Source organism: Lactuca virosa, chromosome 6 (assembly GCF_052849685.1).
Source record: "Lactuca virosa cultivar CGN04683 chromosome 6, Lactuca_virosa_CGN04683_v6, whole genome shotgun sequence".
Taxonomy (NCBI): domain Eukaryota; kingdom Viridiplantae; phylum Streptophyta; class Magnoliopsida; order Asterales; family Asteraceae; genus Lactuca; species Lactuca virosa.
In genome coordinates, this window is record NC_136431.1 from 195,589,972 (window position 1) to 195,608,838 (window position 18,867).

Genomic DNA, 18,867 nt, shown 5'->3' on the forward strand with positions numbered 1-18,867 from the left:
TGAGATTTGGGTCCCTGTTGGTTGTATAGGTTACTTGTAGAGTTGGCATTTGTACCAGTGATCTGTTTAACTATATTTCATACTTTGAGGTGTTTTCCTCACTGTACTCGTGGGTCGAAGGAACCAATGTTGGCCCACTAGATTGTGTTATGTATCCTTGTGTATAGGATGTTGCTATGCGGTAGAGATCTGTTAGATTGGTAGATCTATATGATTACTTGTACTTGTTGGTTATATGTCTATGTTTATCTATCGACATAGTGTGGTTTTGGGTTGAGGCTTTACTGTTATGTGCCTAAGCCAAAAAAATCGGGGCATTCCAGTCTGATGACTGACTGGGCCAGGGTATTCTAGTTCGATGACTGATTAGTCCCGTTGTATATTTGCATTCCAGTCCGATGACAGATTGGTTCAGGGGTAGTCCAACCCGATGGTTGTGGACCTGAGGGTATTCCAATCTGATGACTGATTGGACCCATCATGCATCATTTTATATGTTCTGTTGTGTGGGGATTTTTGGGGAAACTCACTAAGCTTTGGTTTACAGTTTGATTGTTATGGATTAAGGTACTCCAAAGGATATGGCAAGGCGAAGGCTTGATCGTGCACAACATCCTATATTTTTATAAGATTAAGATTTTGGGATAATCTTATTCATGTTTATGACTTTTGGAAACTATGTTTTGTAAACACTTAAGGTTTTGAATTGGTTTCAAAAATGAAAAATTATACCTTGATTTTTGGGATGTTACAAGTTAGTATCAGAACCCTGGTTTGAGAGAAATGGATGAACATTCGTGTGAATCCAGACTCAAACTAAGGATTTGTAAAAGTTTCAAAATTGTTTTCAAAGGTAACCAAAGAAGGATGAGTTGTCTACGTATGATCACCAGGAGCAAGAAGGTGTACCCCAAGATCCCCATGTTGGATTAGGTGTCTAAGCCCATAACTATAATTGGCATGTACTTGATGTGATAGTAGCATGGTCCTTTTGGGTAGCCTTCACCATAACAACTTGACAGGATGACTTTTGGAGAAAGAGGTTAATAAATGATTTGTTAATATATTATAAGAACAATATATTAATTGAGAAATCATATTATTTAATTAGTATTAATTAGAGATTAATTTTGGGATTAAAGGAACCGATTAAAAGTAAGGGGACTGATATTGCAAATCATTGATAGTTGCAATTAGGGCTGATGGACTCCTTAAGGAAGGAGTGGACGAAATCTGTGGAAAGCCCATAGAGATTTTGTCCAAGGCCTTCTAGAAGGTATCCATGGACTACTTAAGGCCTAAGCAACCAGATTAGGGTTTCACTGAAAACCCTAGCTGCCTCAGCTATATAAGGAACCCTTTGGTATACAATTTTCGGCCCTATGCATTCTAAGAGAACCCTAGCCGAAAATTGAAGAGCCTCTATTACCTTTCTCCTTCATCCTTTGCTACTGGTGTTTGTGACTCCATTAGAGGTGCAACGCTTGGGGCACTAAGCTCTTAGAAGTAAAGATCAAGCAATGAATACTTGTTATTACTAGATAACAAGAAAGGTATTCTTCTAACCCTAATATTATATAGATTTCGATTTTATATATGCTAGATCTAGGGTTATTGCTTTGGAAATTTTATTTGCATGTATAACTTGAGAAAAACCTAGATCCAAAGCAAGCAGGGTTGCATGTACACATAGGAATGTAGATATGCTCAAAACACATCAGTGGTATCAGTGACCAGGTCGTTTTTCTGTCATATTTGATGCAATAGAGAATTTGTTGGGTTATGAGCATTCTAACAATCCTAAGTGTACATGCAACCCTAAATACCTTGGATCTATGTTTTCTCTATTATACATACAATTATGAACATCCAAGGTATTATCCTAATCTAGCATACAAAATAATAAATATAACAAGATAGAATACATACCTCTTTGATGTAGAATGTCTTCATGAAGCTTGAGTGCCTAGTGCCCCAAGTGTGACACCTCAAATGGTTCACACAACACCAAATACACTTGGAATAACTTGAGAGAAACTTGAACACTCCTTGAAATCGTCTAGCCCTCACACTCACACATTAGTGCACGATTTCTTGAGCCATGGGATTCTTTTATATGGTGGCTATTAGGGTTACACCATGTAACTCATAACTTTACCCATTCCTTATGCTCCATGGATTTTAACCTCCATGGAGTATCCATGGGTCACCCCATGGACTTAGTCCAACATAAGGAATCTTGGATCACAAGCCCACATATATAAGAATGAATGATTTACACAATCAACCCATATATTTAATTAGTCTCCTTTTGATCACTTAATTAATTCCAAATTAATTCTTGATCAATACTAATTAAATAACCTTATTAATATATTAGAACTTATAATATATTAACCAACCTTAAGTGTTATTTCTCTCATTATAGTCTATCCAAATTCATTATGCCATGCAACCCAAATAGACCATGCCGGGTCGGGTCAAGTCTTACCAATTATAGTTATGGACTTAGACATTAATCCAACAGTCTCCCACTTGGATAAGTCTAAAACTATTATTGCGTATGACTTCAGGAACCGATCAGCAATCGTAGCTCTCAAAAGCTTCTGTCGAACTCTGACCTTGTCGATGAACTCTGACCTTTGTCAATGACTTGTCCATTAGATAAGGGATCATATATTCCTCCATTCTAGATATCATATGGACTGAGACATGGATTATCAATCATTCTCTCTGTCCATTTGTTGTTTCCCGATTTCCGATTCATGATGACCGACTAATTGAACAAATCAAATATGTCCTAGCTTGGCCAAGCACTCACATGTATCATCTTTAAATCATCGAGGGGCCCACAGATATCGCTTTTATCCCGAAGGTAAAAGTAATGGATAAACTTCGAGTCATATGGCTTGTTCTACTACTTGTTGAATCATACACAAAGGCACGTTTTATAACATCGAGTTACCAATGCGTTTTCGTGCAATCAATGTATAACCAACTCATAGTAACAACTCATATCTCTAGGTTTGAAGAATATAAGATATTATCGTCTCATGATCACTCGTGATAAAATCCATGAAGTGATTCAAATGAGCGCGGGTTGAATCCAATACTCAGAACTTATGAGCACTCATGAGTGTTGTAGCACCACTTTGACCACCAACTTGGACCTCTACAAACCAACCCATGACAGTCTTGATTCATATCTACTTCCAACATATGACCGATTGTGGATGGTTTGAATAACTTAATCATTTAGGAAGAGCGACTTAGTTATTCTGGAAGTCAAAACATGCAAAGTGAAACACAAGAATAAATGAATCAAATATGGTATCAAACCCTATGAATATAAATAAACACTTTTATTTATCACCATACTGATTACTCATTATTCATTGTTTCGGTTTTATCAACTTTATACTTGAATTTAAAACAATAGTTGTCCCATGCTCCAAGCATGTACACTATGTTTTCTAAACACTAGTCATGCCATACACCAAGTATGCATACTATGTTTGTCTATGATCTTTACTTTGTAAAATAGATCAATTGAACATCACTCCAATGATCCTCTTTTCACAGTCCCAAATCCTTACTGCAAATGCAAGAATTCCAAATTCATGCCATTTACTGAAATCTGTTAGATTCTAAACTTATATGCATTGATCCTCTTAATGATTATGCACGAAGTCAGAAAGACTTGACAACAATCATTACAGAGCATTCCAAAGGAGATCAGCTCCTTGGAAACATCCTTCTTTCATTAAGTTTCCTAATCTTACACAGACTGAATAATTTCTAACTTTGAAACATTTCCATATTCCATTTTGACTATCACTTCTGAACAAGAGTTGCCTTTTTACAGATTATGTCAATATGGTCCTTCCAAAATTAACATTATACTTCCAACTGTCCTTGAGCAACCAATCTTTGGTAAACCTTAGATTGTCCTCGACAATTGCTTAATCATTTTAGTCATATCCAATTCTAGACCTTTTCCCTTCATAATGCCACAAGCATTTGGAAAATTTTAGAAAGGATGAATATAGCACATGTAATCGATCCTATATCCGAAGCATATGGGACACGATTCATGATGTCTCACATAAAGACTAAACCAGTCTTTTGCTATAATATTTCCATTTCAATTTGCCAAGTTCTCAAAATTCAGATTATGAAAAGGGATGCCGTAATCATAATCGAATTTTAGAACGCAAATAATGGACCCATATATAGAATTTCCTTATGTTGAGCCATTCCAACATGAAATTCATATATATATCCTTGATTAAATACGATTAAAATCTCAATCTAAGCTTTTAGAATTGAAATCAAGTATAATTTCCTCTCCCTTAATTATAGCAAAACAACTTTTTCAACCCCTGCAACCTCACGAATTGAAACTTTTGTTTTCTATAATTAACATTGCTAACTTGCAACCTTTGTCATAATTATCATGCTCCCACTAACATGATGATTATTAGCATAACACTTATGCTCCCACTAGCTTTGACATGTACTCAGAAATCAGCTTACTTTCTTACCAAAGTTCAGATTTCTGATACTAGATTGTTTTGATAAAACTTTATCAAAATCATACACCTCTCTTAGATAGCTCACATGTGTGTCTAAACAATTTTAGAACTATGAAAGGGGATGCCGTAATCATAGTCTCAATTGTTTAGACCTTTGCCACGTCTCACAAGTCCATGTTAGTGTGCCGGTAAACCACACACGCTCCACTAACAACTTTGAGAATGCAAATATCACAATTGCTATCTAGCTAAAATCTACTTAGTGAAAGTGTTTCCTCACCATCATTTTCATGAATCGGAGAGAAACCTTATGACACTTAGATTTAATAGTGTATGTGTTCTTATCCATGTGAATTTGTCAAAACCATAATCACAAGACAAGGTTAGTGACAAATCCAAACTCATATTGATTAAACTTGTGCAATCTTAAATTCTTGCCATTTGGCAGCTCAGGTGCCTGCCATTGCTTCCAAGTAGTTGTGCAACCAATTGAGAACTCTCAGAACTCCTATACAAAGCCAACTTGAATAGGCACAAAAATTTCAACACGATAGGTTATAAACCTCAAGTCATGTGCTAGTGAAGGACTTTAGGTTTTATTCTTGATTAAGTCTTGAAACTTTCAAGAGCTTTAAGACTCCCACTGTCCTCTTGACATATGAGACTCCCTTGTCAAATATTCAAGAGATAGTGCGAATTCTTTATCAAGACTAACACTTTACACAATTGGCCTAAGTTGGTCTCTGTTTTATCCAAAACATCACAACTTACCAATTTCAAATGTACAAGAGTAGATAACCTTTTACTCTTACATTTGAATAGTGTTAACAAACCCTCTTTAAGATATATCACTCAAGTTACAATCTTGGAGTATGACTCTAAGAATTGTTTTGGAACGAAGTATGACTCATCTTTTTGATTTAACCATTTCAACAATTCATGACTCCTCTTCTTAGTCATAAGAATGCACTAAGATGACTTTAGAGGACCAATTGTGATATGGTATCTTAATCATTAAGATGATCATAAACATGATACTAAAGTACTCTCCCATCTTTTCAGATTTGAGAAACTTTTATCTTTCTGCCATACTTTGATTCTTCTTATTCGTTCTGTCTCACATTGAAACTTCTCCAATGCTACAGACTTATACTTAAACTTATAAGTATAACCATATTTACTGAACTTAAATAAATCATGACGAATTGTCTTCTTGATCTTTTGTGGTGGACTTGATTAGTGCACAAGAATGTGTACTCGATCCCTTAGTCCTTTCCTTATTCACATAAGGAATTAGTCTTAATTTTCCAAGCTGAAAGTTCTCATTCATCATACTATACAACTTGCATGATTCCAAGTTTCGGTCCAATTGAACCTTGGGTGATGAGAATCTTTCCTTATTTGGTAATATTAGACACTACCACAACCGAAAGAATCAAATCCATTTTTCCAATATTGCTATCAATGGAATCTTATAAGCAACAACTTTTCACAAATGCCATTGTAAGGATACTTAAAATAAATAAAATCAAAACCTTTTTCTTTTATTTTAAAACTTTGCGGAAAAACTTATCCTTACAATCCATATGAAAACCTTGTTGTTATCTATTCCTAAGCAATATAAATATCATAACTCTTAAGTAATAGCCCAAAATTCTGATCACCGAACCATGCGATTGAAATCCATCTTTGCGATCAGAATCGGCATGTACTTAATAGAGTTAGACAATGGACTTTACCTGAAGTAGAGCCAAACTTATTGACTTTAACATCCTTAGGTAAATTTGGCAGCTTCGTAACCAATGCCCCTTCCTTTGGCAATAGTTACCTATGGACCCTTGATAATGGGACTATCTCAGACTTCGCCTCTCTCTTTACCATTGGGTCAACCGAGTTGACTATGGCCGATCCCTTTCCATTGGGAAGAGAGAGCTTTACTGGATATCTAATGTCATCATTGTCAATGTCCATAGCATTTTAGGAAGTTGATCTTAGCAAATAGATAAGATCATTAAGGGTCTTGTCTTAGTCTGTTTCATAGGATTCCCAAAAGAACTCACTATGTGACTTAGAAAGTAGTTGAGCCACCAACTTTCTCAAGACTTTGACACCCAACTCTCCCGGCTTGTCAATATGTGACTACATCTCCAAGATGTGATCACACCTAGACCTTGCCTTGCCAATAGGGCTTGAGTGACCTTAAACTTTTTAGGAACTTGTGGGTTAGGGAAAATAATTGGAGGAGGTGAAAGAAGTATGATATCCATCGGACATCATCTTCATTTAGGAAAGCTTGTTTCAAGAGATTTGGGAAGATCATAAATGTCTAGACCAGACATCTTTTTGGGAGATATTCAAGATAGTTGATTTAAAGTCCTTAATATGACACCCAATATGAAATATTAAGGCTAGGACCCAACAAACTATTTTATAACTTAGAAGAGGGATGCCGTAATCCAAGCTATAAAATATTTGAAGGTAGGTGAATGACGATTCACCAATTTCCACCATGAAAAACGAAATAATTTATTAGGTTTTAATTGTATTTGAAAGTCCTAGATCTTTGAGATTCATTGAACTGTTCAAAGGCATGTTTCAATCTCGAGTGTGCCCTTCAGGTTTTGTGACTGGGATGCCGAGGATCACAAAACAAGGTGTGAATAACCATGCAAATATACTTGGTACCCTTAATATTTACCCCTTAATCAGTGTGCCGGTTAACCACACACGCTCCACCGATACTATGATAAATATTAAGTTACCCTTTGCCTACCTTGTTAAGTCCAGGTTAGTGTGCTGGTTAACCACACACGCTCCACTAACGACTTAAGCAAAATGCAAAGTGTAATTTCATGGGTTAGCACCAAATTCACATTTTCCTAAGTAACTAAGATTGGGTATTAATAAGAGTTTAGTTACTTAGTATTTATCATTAATACTTTTAATGAAAGGAGAATTATAGTCCTTGTCCTACCCGTTCGGCTAACGACCCTCCACCAGTCAAGGAAGCGGTGGGTGAGAGTGGACACCCATTAAACTGTCATTTTATAGGCAGTAACCTTATACCCCCCTTATAGACCGGCTTCGTGAATGAGGCCTACTAACGGTAAGACTGACTTTACTCTTATAATATTATAAAGTATAAGGGTTGAATTTTAACTTTTAAAATTCTAAGGGCTAACTTGGAATTAAAGTATTCATAAGTGAAAACTTTTCAAATTCCAAAACTTGAGGGCAAGTTTTGAAACTATTCAAAACTAATTAATTCCATAACTTATGAGTTTAAAGTAGTTTTAATTAAAAAAAAAACTCTTCAAGTTCCATAACTTGAGGACAAGTTATGGAAGACTTTAAACTAATTAATAAAAAAAATAACTTTTTTTTATTGTAACTTATGGAACTAATTAAGGTTACACTTTTTTTTTTTAATTTAATGAAGAGACTCTTGAACCTCCATAACTTGAGGACAAGTTATGGAGTCATAAAACCATTTAATTAGAACTAGACTCTTCATTTTGTAACATTTGCCAACTTTTATGAGTTTTATGATTCTTAAATGTGACTTTTCATATAACTTGAGGACAAGTTACAAAAACACACTTTGGAATCAACTCTTAGATTAAAATGGATTGAAAACAACTATTTCACACAACTTTTCTATTAATCTAAGAACCTCATAAGAACAAGATAATTCAAATCATCAATCTTCAAGAAATTAGCATGAACATACAAACTAATACAAATCTTGAAATTATGACAATTATCTTAGAAATTGGATTAGCATGAACATTACCACATCAAAAACAAGTTTATAAGTCCAAAAACATCTTAGGGTAATGTTCCTAGTCCAATTCCAGCCAAAACAATCGAATATATGCATCCAACTCGATTTTTCAGCTACTTTTGCAAGTATAACAAGAAAACAAGCCTAGGCTCTGATACCACTGTTGGGCTATGAGCATTCTAACACTCCTAAGTGTACATGCAACCCTAAATACCTTGGATCTATGTTTTCTCTATTATACATACAATTATGAACATCCAAGGTATTATCCTAATCTAGCATACAAAATAATAAATATAACAAGCTAGAATACATACCTCTTTGATGTAGAATGTCTTCATGAAGCTTGAGTGCCTAGTGCCCCAAGTGTGACACCTCAAATGGTTCACACAACACCAAATACACTTGGAATAACTTGAGAGAAACTTGAACACTCCTTGAAATCGTCTAGCCCTCACACTCACACATTAGTGCACAATTTCTTGAGCCATGTGATTCTTTTATATGGTGGCTATTAGGGTTACACCATGTAACTCATAACTTTACCCATTCCTTATGCTCCATGGATTTTAACCTCCATGGAGTATCCATGGGTCACCCCATGGACTTAGTCCAACATAAGGAATCTTGGATCACAAGCCCACATATATAAGAATGAATGATTTACACAATCAACCCATATATTTAATTAGTCTCCTTTTGATCACTTAATTAATTCCAAATTAATTCTTGATCAATACTAATTAAATAACCTTATTAATATATTAGAACTTATAATATATTAACCAACCTTAAGTGTTATTTCTCTCATTATAGTCTATCCAAATGCATGATGCCATGCAACCCAAATGGACCATGCCGGGTCGGGTCAAGTCTTACCAATTATAGTTATGGACTTAGACATTAATCCAACAGAATTGTCTAAAGGTGAAACAAAACGATATTTCTTTCTATATGATGAACTCGACGAGTTCAAAGATGAACTCGACGAGTCCAAGCCTTGACTCGTCTGGCAGCTGATTTTTCGATTTCCTTATCTTGTTTGGTTTGGGATAATTACCATAAATCGTTTTTATCACCATAAATTGAATTTTTTGAATGGTAGTTTGATTTCCTTACCAAATAAGATGGATTAGGTCAAATTTTAAGATAATGACAAAATTATGTGATTAATTTAATTATTGAAACTTTCATCTAAGAATTTTGAAAATTTTCAAATTGCACCCTCAAAGTTTTGGAATTTAAAATTTAATTTTGAAATATTAAATTCTAAAAACCCTAGTGTTTTAAAAGTTTAAAATACAACCCTTATACTATTATATATATATATATATATATATATATATATATATATATATATATATATATATATATATATATATATATATATATATATATAGGTGTAAGATGAGTCAGTCTTAGCGTTAGTAGGCCTCATTCACGAAGACGATCTATAAGCGGGGTATAAGGAAACTGCCTATAAAATGGCGGTTGAATGGGTATCCACTCTCACCCACCGCTTCGTGGATTGGTGGAGGGTCGTTAGCCGAGCGGGAAGTATAATACATTAAATCCTCATTAATAAGTATAATGATAAATATAAAGTAACTAAATGTTTTTTCATAAATTTCCAATCTTAGTTACTTTAGGAAAATGTGAAAATGATGCTAGTCCATGAAATTGCACATTTCACCTTGTCAAGTCGTTAGTGGAGCGTGTGTGGTTAACCGACACACTAACTTGGACTAACAATGGTGGCAATGGGTAGCTCGTAAATTATCATAAATCAATGGAGCGTGTGTGGTTAACCGGCACATTGATTAGGTGGTAAATGACATCGAGAGTACCAAGCTAAGTTGCATGGTTATTCACACCTTGTTTGTGATCCTCGGTATCCCAGTCACAAACTTGAAGGTCATAATCGAGATTAAACATGCCATTGAAAAGTTCAATGAATCTCAAAAGAATCTAGGAATTTCATTTTATTTAAAACCTAATTCTTTATTTTGTTTTTCGTGGTGGAATTGGTAAATCGTCATTTACCTACCTTCAAATAATTTACAATTGGATTACGGCATCCCTCTTCTGAATTGTGAATTATTGTGTTGGGTCCTAGCTTTAATATTTCATTTGGGTGTTATATTAAGGATTCCTTATCTAATCAAATCCTTGTCCTTCTTGTTTTGAAGATGTCTACCTCAAGCAACGCTCCCGCTCCCTCCAACAACTCCAACAAGTCTTTCTCGTTCTTGAACATATGTGAGAGGATTACGTTTGATGGTTCCAACTTCAATGATTAGATCTGGAACATTCGTATGGCCTTGCGCGACGAGGATAAATAATATGTCCTCGATAAACCGTTGAACGAGATCGATGAATCAAAAGCTACTCCCGAAGAAATAGCTAAGTATGGGGTTCACTAAAAGGATGCTACTGAGGTGTCATGTATTATGGTAGCCACCATGACTCCTGAGCTGCAACGGTTCTACGAGGACTACTGGCCCTACGAGATGTGCAAGGACTTGATGGAAAAGTACCATCAAAGAGCACGTCAAGAAAGGTACGAGATAGTTACCTCGTTCATCACCACCAAAATGAGGGATGGAGAGTCCATCACGAGCCACTTGCAAAGAATTCAAAGATATGTGGATCATCTCTTGAAGTTGAATGTGAACTTCGATGAAGAGTTGGCTATTGACATAGTCCTACACTCTCTACATCCTTGCTATGATCAGTTCAAGATGACTTATCATATGAGAAATGAGGAAGTCACAATGAGCAAGCTTCAGAGCCTACTAAGAACTGCTGAAAGTGGATTAAAGGGGAAAAGTGTCGAATCCACTCCCACTCCAGTTGCTGCTTCTGTCCCGACAATTGGACATGGTAAAGGGAAGAAGAGGAAAGCTCCCTCGAAGAACTGGAAAGGAAAGTCCCATGATGGATCTTCTTCAAGTGGATCCAAAGCAAAAACCGGTTCTGCCACTCCCTCCTCCGATCCTAAAGAGGCAACGTGGTTCTACTGCCATGATAAGGGGCATTGGAAGAGAAGCTGCCCGAAATACTTGCAGGACATCAAGGATGGGAAGATAAAACCCTCCTTCGCAGGTATTTATACTATTCTATCTAATAACTCATCACATGCTAGTTCTTGGGTCCTTGATACAGGATGTGGTTTTCACACTTGTTCTGATTTGTAGGGGCTAAAAAGAAGTAGGGATGTGGAGCATGGTAAGATGAACTTGGTTACGGGCAATAGGAAGTCGTCTCCTGTTACCAAGATCGAAGTTTATTCTTTAGTGCTTAATAGTGGGTTAGGGTTTGATTTGAATGAATGTTGCTACTCGTCAGAGATGACGAGGAATATTAATTCTTTTCATGGTTTGTACAGACAAGGCTTTAGATTTTCATTTAATAATGAAATTAGTTCTATTAATGCTTATTATAATGGTTTATTTTATTTTGAAGCATTGCCTTGTAATGGTGTATATGAAACTCTGATGGTTGTAGACAACTTAGGAAATAATGTGTTGTATATTGATTCGTCTAATGGTATACACAAGGCATGCTTGTGGCATTGTCGTCTTGGACATGTCAATAAGAAGCGCATAGCCCAACTCCAAAAGGATGGAGTATTGGAGTCATTTGACCTAAAATCAGATGGCACGTGCGAATCTTGTTTACTTGGAAATATGACTAAATCACCTTTCACTGGTATTTGTGAAAGAGGTGAGGGATTGTTGGATCTCATACACACAAATGTGTGTGGGCCCTCAGATCCACCACAAGAGATGCTAACCACTTCTATATGACTTTTACCGATGATTATATCAGATATTGATATATCTACTTAATCAAGCACAAGTCTGAAACCTTTGAAAAGTTCAAAGAGTTTAAGCAAGAAGTGGAGAATCAATTGGGCAGGAAGATAAAGATGCTCAGATCCGATAGGGGTGGTGAGTATCTTAGTATCGAGTTACACGACTATCTTAAGGAATGTGGAACAATTGATGCCACCTAGGACACCACAGCTTAATGGTGTGGCTGAGAGGCACAATCGAACATTGATAGACATGGTTCGTTCCTTGATGATTCGAGCTTCGCTTCCACTATCGTTATGGGGGTATGCCTTAGATACAGCCACTCATATCCTCAATCTAGTCCTAACTAAGAAGGTTGCCAAAACACCTCACGAGATGTGGACATGGAAGGTTCCCTCGTTGGCACATATCAAGGTTTGGGGTTGTAAAGCTTCCGTAAGATGAGAGACTCACGACAAGCTTGAACCTCATAGTGAGCGGTGTATTTTCATCGGTTACCCACTTAAATCTTTTGGATATCTTTTCTACAGACCTAGTGACAACGTGGTCTTCGTAGCGATGAGAGGGGTTTTCCGCGAGAGGGAACTCATATGCCAAGAGGACAGTGGGAGGACAATTGATCTTGAAGAGATTCAAGAATCAAGCGGTGAAGGAACCTCTAACACTAGCGTTCAATCTGAGGGAGAGATTCATGTTGAACCGATTGACGAGTCATTACCTCTTCGACATTCCACTCGAGTTAGAATGGCACCAAAGTTTTATGGTTTTCTTATTGCTACGGACAGTCATCTGTTTATCAGTGATAGTAGACTGGTAAATTTGGATGAGCCACCTAGCTACAAGGAAGCCATGGCGGGCTCGGAGTCTGCCAAATGGAAAGAGGCAATGGACAACGAGATCCAGTCCATGTATGACAAATAATTTTGGAACTTGGTTGACAATGTATCAGGTCGAAAGACAGTTGGATGCAAGTGAATCTTCAAGAAGAAGACCGACATGGATGGAAAGGTGCATACATTCAAGGGAAGGCTGGTTGCGAAGGGCTTTACTCAAACCCTGGGGGTTGACTATGATGAGACCTTCTCACTAGTGGCCAAGATCAAGTCTATTAGGGTTATGTTAGCTATCGTTGCGTTTCATGATTATGAAATCTGGCAGATGGATGTCAAAACCGCTTTACTTAATGGGAAGTTGGCTGAAGATGTTTACATGTGTCAGCTAGAGGGTTTTATGGATGCTAAATACCCCAATAGAGTGTGCAAGTATATTATTCGAAGTTTATATGTTCCTTTTTATCCTAAGAGGAATAAAAGCGATATCTTGGGCCCCTCGATGATTTTGTCTTGACTTACGTGTCGGGCCCGGTCAGGACTCAATTGATGTGTTCAATTAAGTTCTATATCAAACAAATCAGAAATCGGGAAACAAACTGATGGACAATAAGTTGTTGGATTAGTGTCTAAGTCCATAACTATAATTGGTATGTACTTGACCCGATTGGCATGGTCCATTTGGGTTGCATGGCATCAACACAATTTGGATAGACTTTTGTGAGAAAAGGGATAATTATGATTTGTTAATATATTATAAGTTCTAATATATTAATATGAAATCATATTATTTAATTAGTATTGATCAATAATTAATTTGTAATTAATATTGTGATCAAAAGGAGACTAATTAAATATATGGGGATTGATTGTGTAAATCATTCATTCTTATATATGTGGGCTTATGATCCATAGTTCTTCATGTTGGGCTAAACCCATGAAGTAACCCATGGATACTCCATGGAGGTTTTAACCCATGGAGCATGAAGAATATGGAAAGACATGAGTTACATGGTGTAACCCTAATAGCCACAATATATAAGGACCCCATGGCTCAAGAAATTGGCACTAGTGTGTGTACACATGAGGGCTAGCCGATTTGAGCATAGGAACCTTTTCTCTCAAGTCATTCCAAGTTGGTGGTGGTGTTGTATGAACCATTTGAGGTGTCATACTTTAGGCACTAGGCTCTTAAGCTCCATGGAATCAAGCTGCAACAAAGAGGTATATAATTCTACTAGAATTTATATTATATGTATTTCATATTATGCTAGTTAGAACAATATCTTGGAAAATTGATATTTGCATGTATAATAGAGAAAACATAGATCCAAGGTATTTAGGGTTGCATGTACACCTTAGGAGTGTTAGAATGCTCAAAACCCTTCAGTGGTATCAGAGCCTAGGCTTGTTTTCAATTATACTTGATGCAAATTGCTGAAAAAAGCTGAAAAAATCGATTTTTTGGCTGTCTGGGCACTGGATTCGCCGAGTCCACTGATGGACTCGCCGAGTCCATGAAGAAATTCATCCTACTCGTTGAGTAGGTTCATGCACTCGACGAGTAGGAGCCCCTGACAGCATATTTTCGAGTTTTTTGGTTGGAATTGGACTAGGAAAATTACCCTAAGTTGTTTTTGAACTTGTAAACCTGTTTTTGATGTGGTAATGTTCATGCTAATCCAATTTCAAAGATAATTGTCAATAGATTCATGTTTTGTATTAGTTTAATGATTAGGCTAATTACATGAAAATTGTTTGATTTGAATTATCTTGTTCTTATGAGTTTGCTTAGATTAATAGAAAAATTATGTGATAATGTGTTTTCAATCCAAATTGATCTAAGAGTTATTCATAAAATGTGTTTTTGTAACTTGTCCCCAAGTTATATGAAAAGTCACATTTATGATTATTAAAACTCATAAGATTTCCATAAGTTATGAAAAATGGAGAGTCTCATTTTTAAATGTTTTAAAGTCTTCCATAACTTGTCCTCAAGTTATGGAAATTGAAGAGTTTTTCATTAAAACTACTTTAAACACATAAGTTATGGAATTGAAAAGTTTCACCTCATGAATACTTTAATTCCAAGTTAAGTCCTTATAATTTTAAAAGTTAAAATTCAACCCTTATACTTTATAGTATTATAAGTTAATATATATATATATATATATATATATATATATATATATACATATATATATATATATATATATATATATATATATATATATATATATTTATATATATATATATAAGAGCAAGTCAGTCTTACCGTTAGTAGGCCTCATTCACGAAGCCGGTCTATAAGGGGGTATAAGGTTACTGCCTATAAAATGGCAGTTTAATGGGTGTCCACTCTCACCCACCGCTTCCTTGACTGGTGGAGGGTCGTTAGCCGAACGGGTAGGACAAGGACTATAATTCTCCCTTCATTAAAAGTATTAATGATAAATACTAAGTAACTAAATCTTTTATAAATTCTCAATCTTAGTTACTTAGGAAAATGTGAATTTGGTGCTAACCCATGAAATTACACTTTGCACTTTGCTAAAGTCGTTAGTGGAGCGCGTGTGGTTAACCGGCACACTAACCTGGATTTAACAAGGTAGGCAAAGGGTAACTTAATGTTTATCATAGTATCAGTGGAGCGCGTGTGGTTAACCGTCACATCGATTGAGGGGTAAATATTAAGGGTACCAAGTATATTTGCATGGTTATTCACACCTTGTTTTGTGATCCTCGACATCCCAGTCACAAAATTTGAGAGGGCACAATCGAGACTGAAACATGCCATTGAAAAGTTCAATGAATCTCAAAAGATTTAGGAGTTTCAAATCCAATTAAAACCTAATAAATTATTTCGTTTTTCATGGTGGAAATTGGTGAATCGTCATTCGCCTACCTTCAAATATTCTATAGCTTGGATTACGGCATCCCTCTTCCAACTTATAAAATATTGTGTTGGGTCCTAGCCTTAATATTTCATATTGGGTGTTATATTAAGGACTTTAAATCCACTATCTTGAATATCTCCCAAAAGATGTCTGGTTCAGACAATTATGATCTTCCCAAAACTCTTGGAACAAGCTTTCCTAATGAAGATGATGTCCCGGAAATCATTCTTCACTCCCTCCACTACAAGAAAAAGAGGCTTTTGTGACTAAAATATCAGAGACTGATTAATCAGTCTTACATACCATGTATCTGGGACTGATGAATTAGTCTCAAATACTTTCTAGTATTGATTTTATTGTGTGAATCTTTAGAGACTGACCAATCTTATTAGAAACTACAACTCAGTCCCTAATTTGTTTGCGCCAGTTTATGTTTGGCGAGAAACACATTGGGGATTGAATTTTAGTCTCGAATAGTCCAAAGCTAACTATGACTTTGAACGGAAAGTTATGTGGGACTGAATATCAGTCCTTGATAAATTTGCGTCAGTTTTGATTGTGTATGAGACTTATTAAGGACTGAATTTCAGTCACTCTTACAACTACACCAATTTGTTATTTGGATGATAAACTCTTTTAAAGACTGAATTTCAGTCCCTAATAGACATGCACCAGTTGACATTTGAATGGAAATTTATAACTGATTGAATTTTAGTATATAAGAGTGATTATTTAGTCATAGATGCCATATATATTAGAGACGGGTGAAGTTACTCAAGAATGCTATTGCGAATGAAATTTATTAATGTCTAAAATTCAGTCTTTGATAAAACTGTAACAACGTAAATTTTCAAAACAATTTTTCATTTTTAAATCAACAAAAACAATATTAACAAACTGTATCCAATGTCATCATAACAAACAAATCCCAGAATCTCAAAACATAATCTCTATGAGTGTGTACGGATCATGCCGGCGCCTTCCCGCAATCCTCGCTAGTACCTGAAACACATAACACAACAACTGTAAGCATAAATGGTTAGTGAGTTCCCCAAAATACCACATACAACACATACACCTTTCTAGGCCATAACTCTATAGGATCTTCCGATCCATGTGTCTCAGGGGACTTCCGTCCCGAATCCCGGTAGACCTTCCAGTCCTACCCGTATCGACCTTCCGGTCCGTAACCTCTTCACCTTCCGGTCCATATCATCTTGACCTTCTGGTCCATATCGTACATAACATACATCACACATACATATCACATAACAACATACAGCTCATACATCTCATAGCATATAAGACCTTCCGGTCACACATAGGTACCCTTCCAGGTACAGTATAGTGAGAAGACTCACCTCGATGAAGTCGGATAAACACTCGTGCTCAACGTCCCGACTTAGCGTCCTCATATTATTCAAACAACATCCCCGACCAATATTCTCTCATAGTCTCATCTCTAAAGATTGGGTAGAAGGCTATTCTACCCCTCTCTGAACTATCTTGAACCAGTCTTGACCAGAACCCTAAAGTCAACGAAAGTCAACGGTCAAACTTTGACCCGACTCGTCGAGTGTACAAGGGCGACTCGGCGAGTCCATGCGGGTCCTCTGAATCCTTCCAGCCTCTCTTGGCTCATCGAGTCATCCTTCCACTCGACGGGTTCCTCCGGTCACGAATCGCGGGGCAACCCCGACTCGACTCGTCGAGTCCACTTATGGACTCGGCGAGTTGCTTCAATGTTCATACTCAAATGACCTTCTAAGGTCAGAAATGCTTCCCTAACTATCAGATCTACCCTTCAAGTGCTCAAATGTCACGTAAAGGTGCAACCTTTACGTGCATGCAACCCACATCAAGTCACAAATGGAGAAATGACTCTAAAAATGGCAACCTAGTCTCCAATCTCTCATTTGCTTGCATAAAGCTGAGGGATAGTGACTCTATGGACCTCTCATGGTCCAGATCTGATACTATTAGCACAAAGGAGACCTCATACTCACTAGATCTTACATAAAATGGAGTTAAAAACCCTAAAATCATGAAATCTATCATATCAACATGAAATAGAAAGGATTATACCTCCAGAGATGAAATCTCAAGATGCTTAGCCCAGATCCAAGCCCCTTCACGCTCTAGATTGGTGTTTCCTTCTTCCTTCTAGCAAAACTACACCAAAAGTGATGTATTAACCTCTTCTTGCTCTCAAACTCTCCTACTGCTCTCTCTAGGGTTTCTCTGGGATGTAGTGGCCGCAAATGGACGCCATAAAGGCCTTTAAATAGGGCACAGACCCCGAGAATTAGGGTTTCAAATTACAGCGCGTACTCGTCGAGTCCGTTCATTAATCCAGTCAACACACGCGCTCCTACTCGACGAGTCTACGCCTCAACTCGTCGAGTCCCTCTCTTTTACTCAAAAGAATAAATGATCAAACATAATACTTGGAAATCCGGATGTTACAATTCTCCCCCACTAGAATCAGACTTCGCCCTCGAAGTCTTGCTCCGCAAACAACTCTGGATGTCGCTCCCACATCTCAATCTCCGGCTCCCAAGTCAGCTCGGACCCTCTCCGATGTTGCCACTGGACCTGTACCAGGGACACCTCCTTGTTCCTCAGATCCTTGATCTTCCGATCCCGGATCGCGATTGGCCTCTCAGCATAATTCAGGCTCGCATCCACCTGAATATCCTCCAGCGGTACCACCGCCGACTCGTCGGCTATACACTTTCTCAACTGGGACACGTGGAAGGTATCATGTATCTGACTTAACTCCACAGGTAGCTCCAACCGGTATGCTACCATGCCCACCCTCGCGGTCACCCTGAACGGCCCAATATACTAGGGCCCCAGCTTGCCCCTCTTTCTAAATCGGATCACTCCTTTCCAAGGAGACACTTTCAGGAGTACGAAGTCTCCCACCTGGAACTCAAGCTCGGATCGTCGCCTATCCGCATAACTCTTCTGACGACTCTGAGCCGTCAATAACCTCTGTCT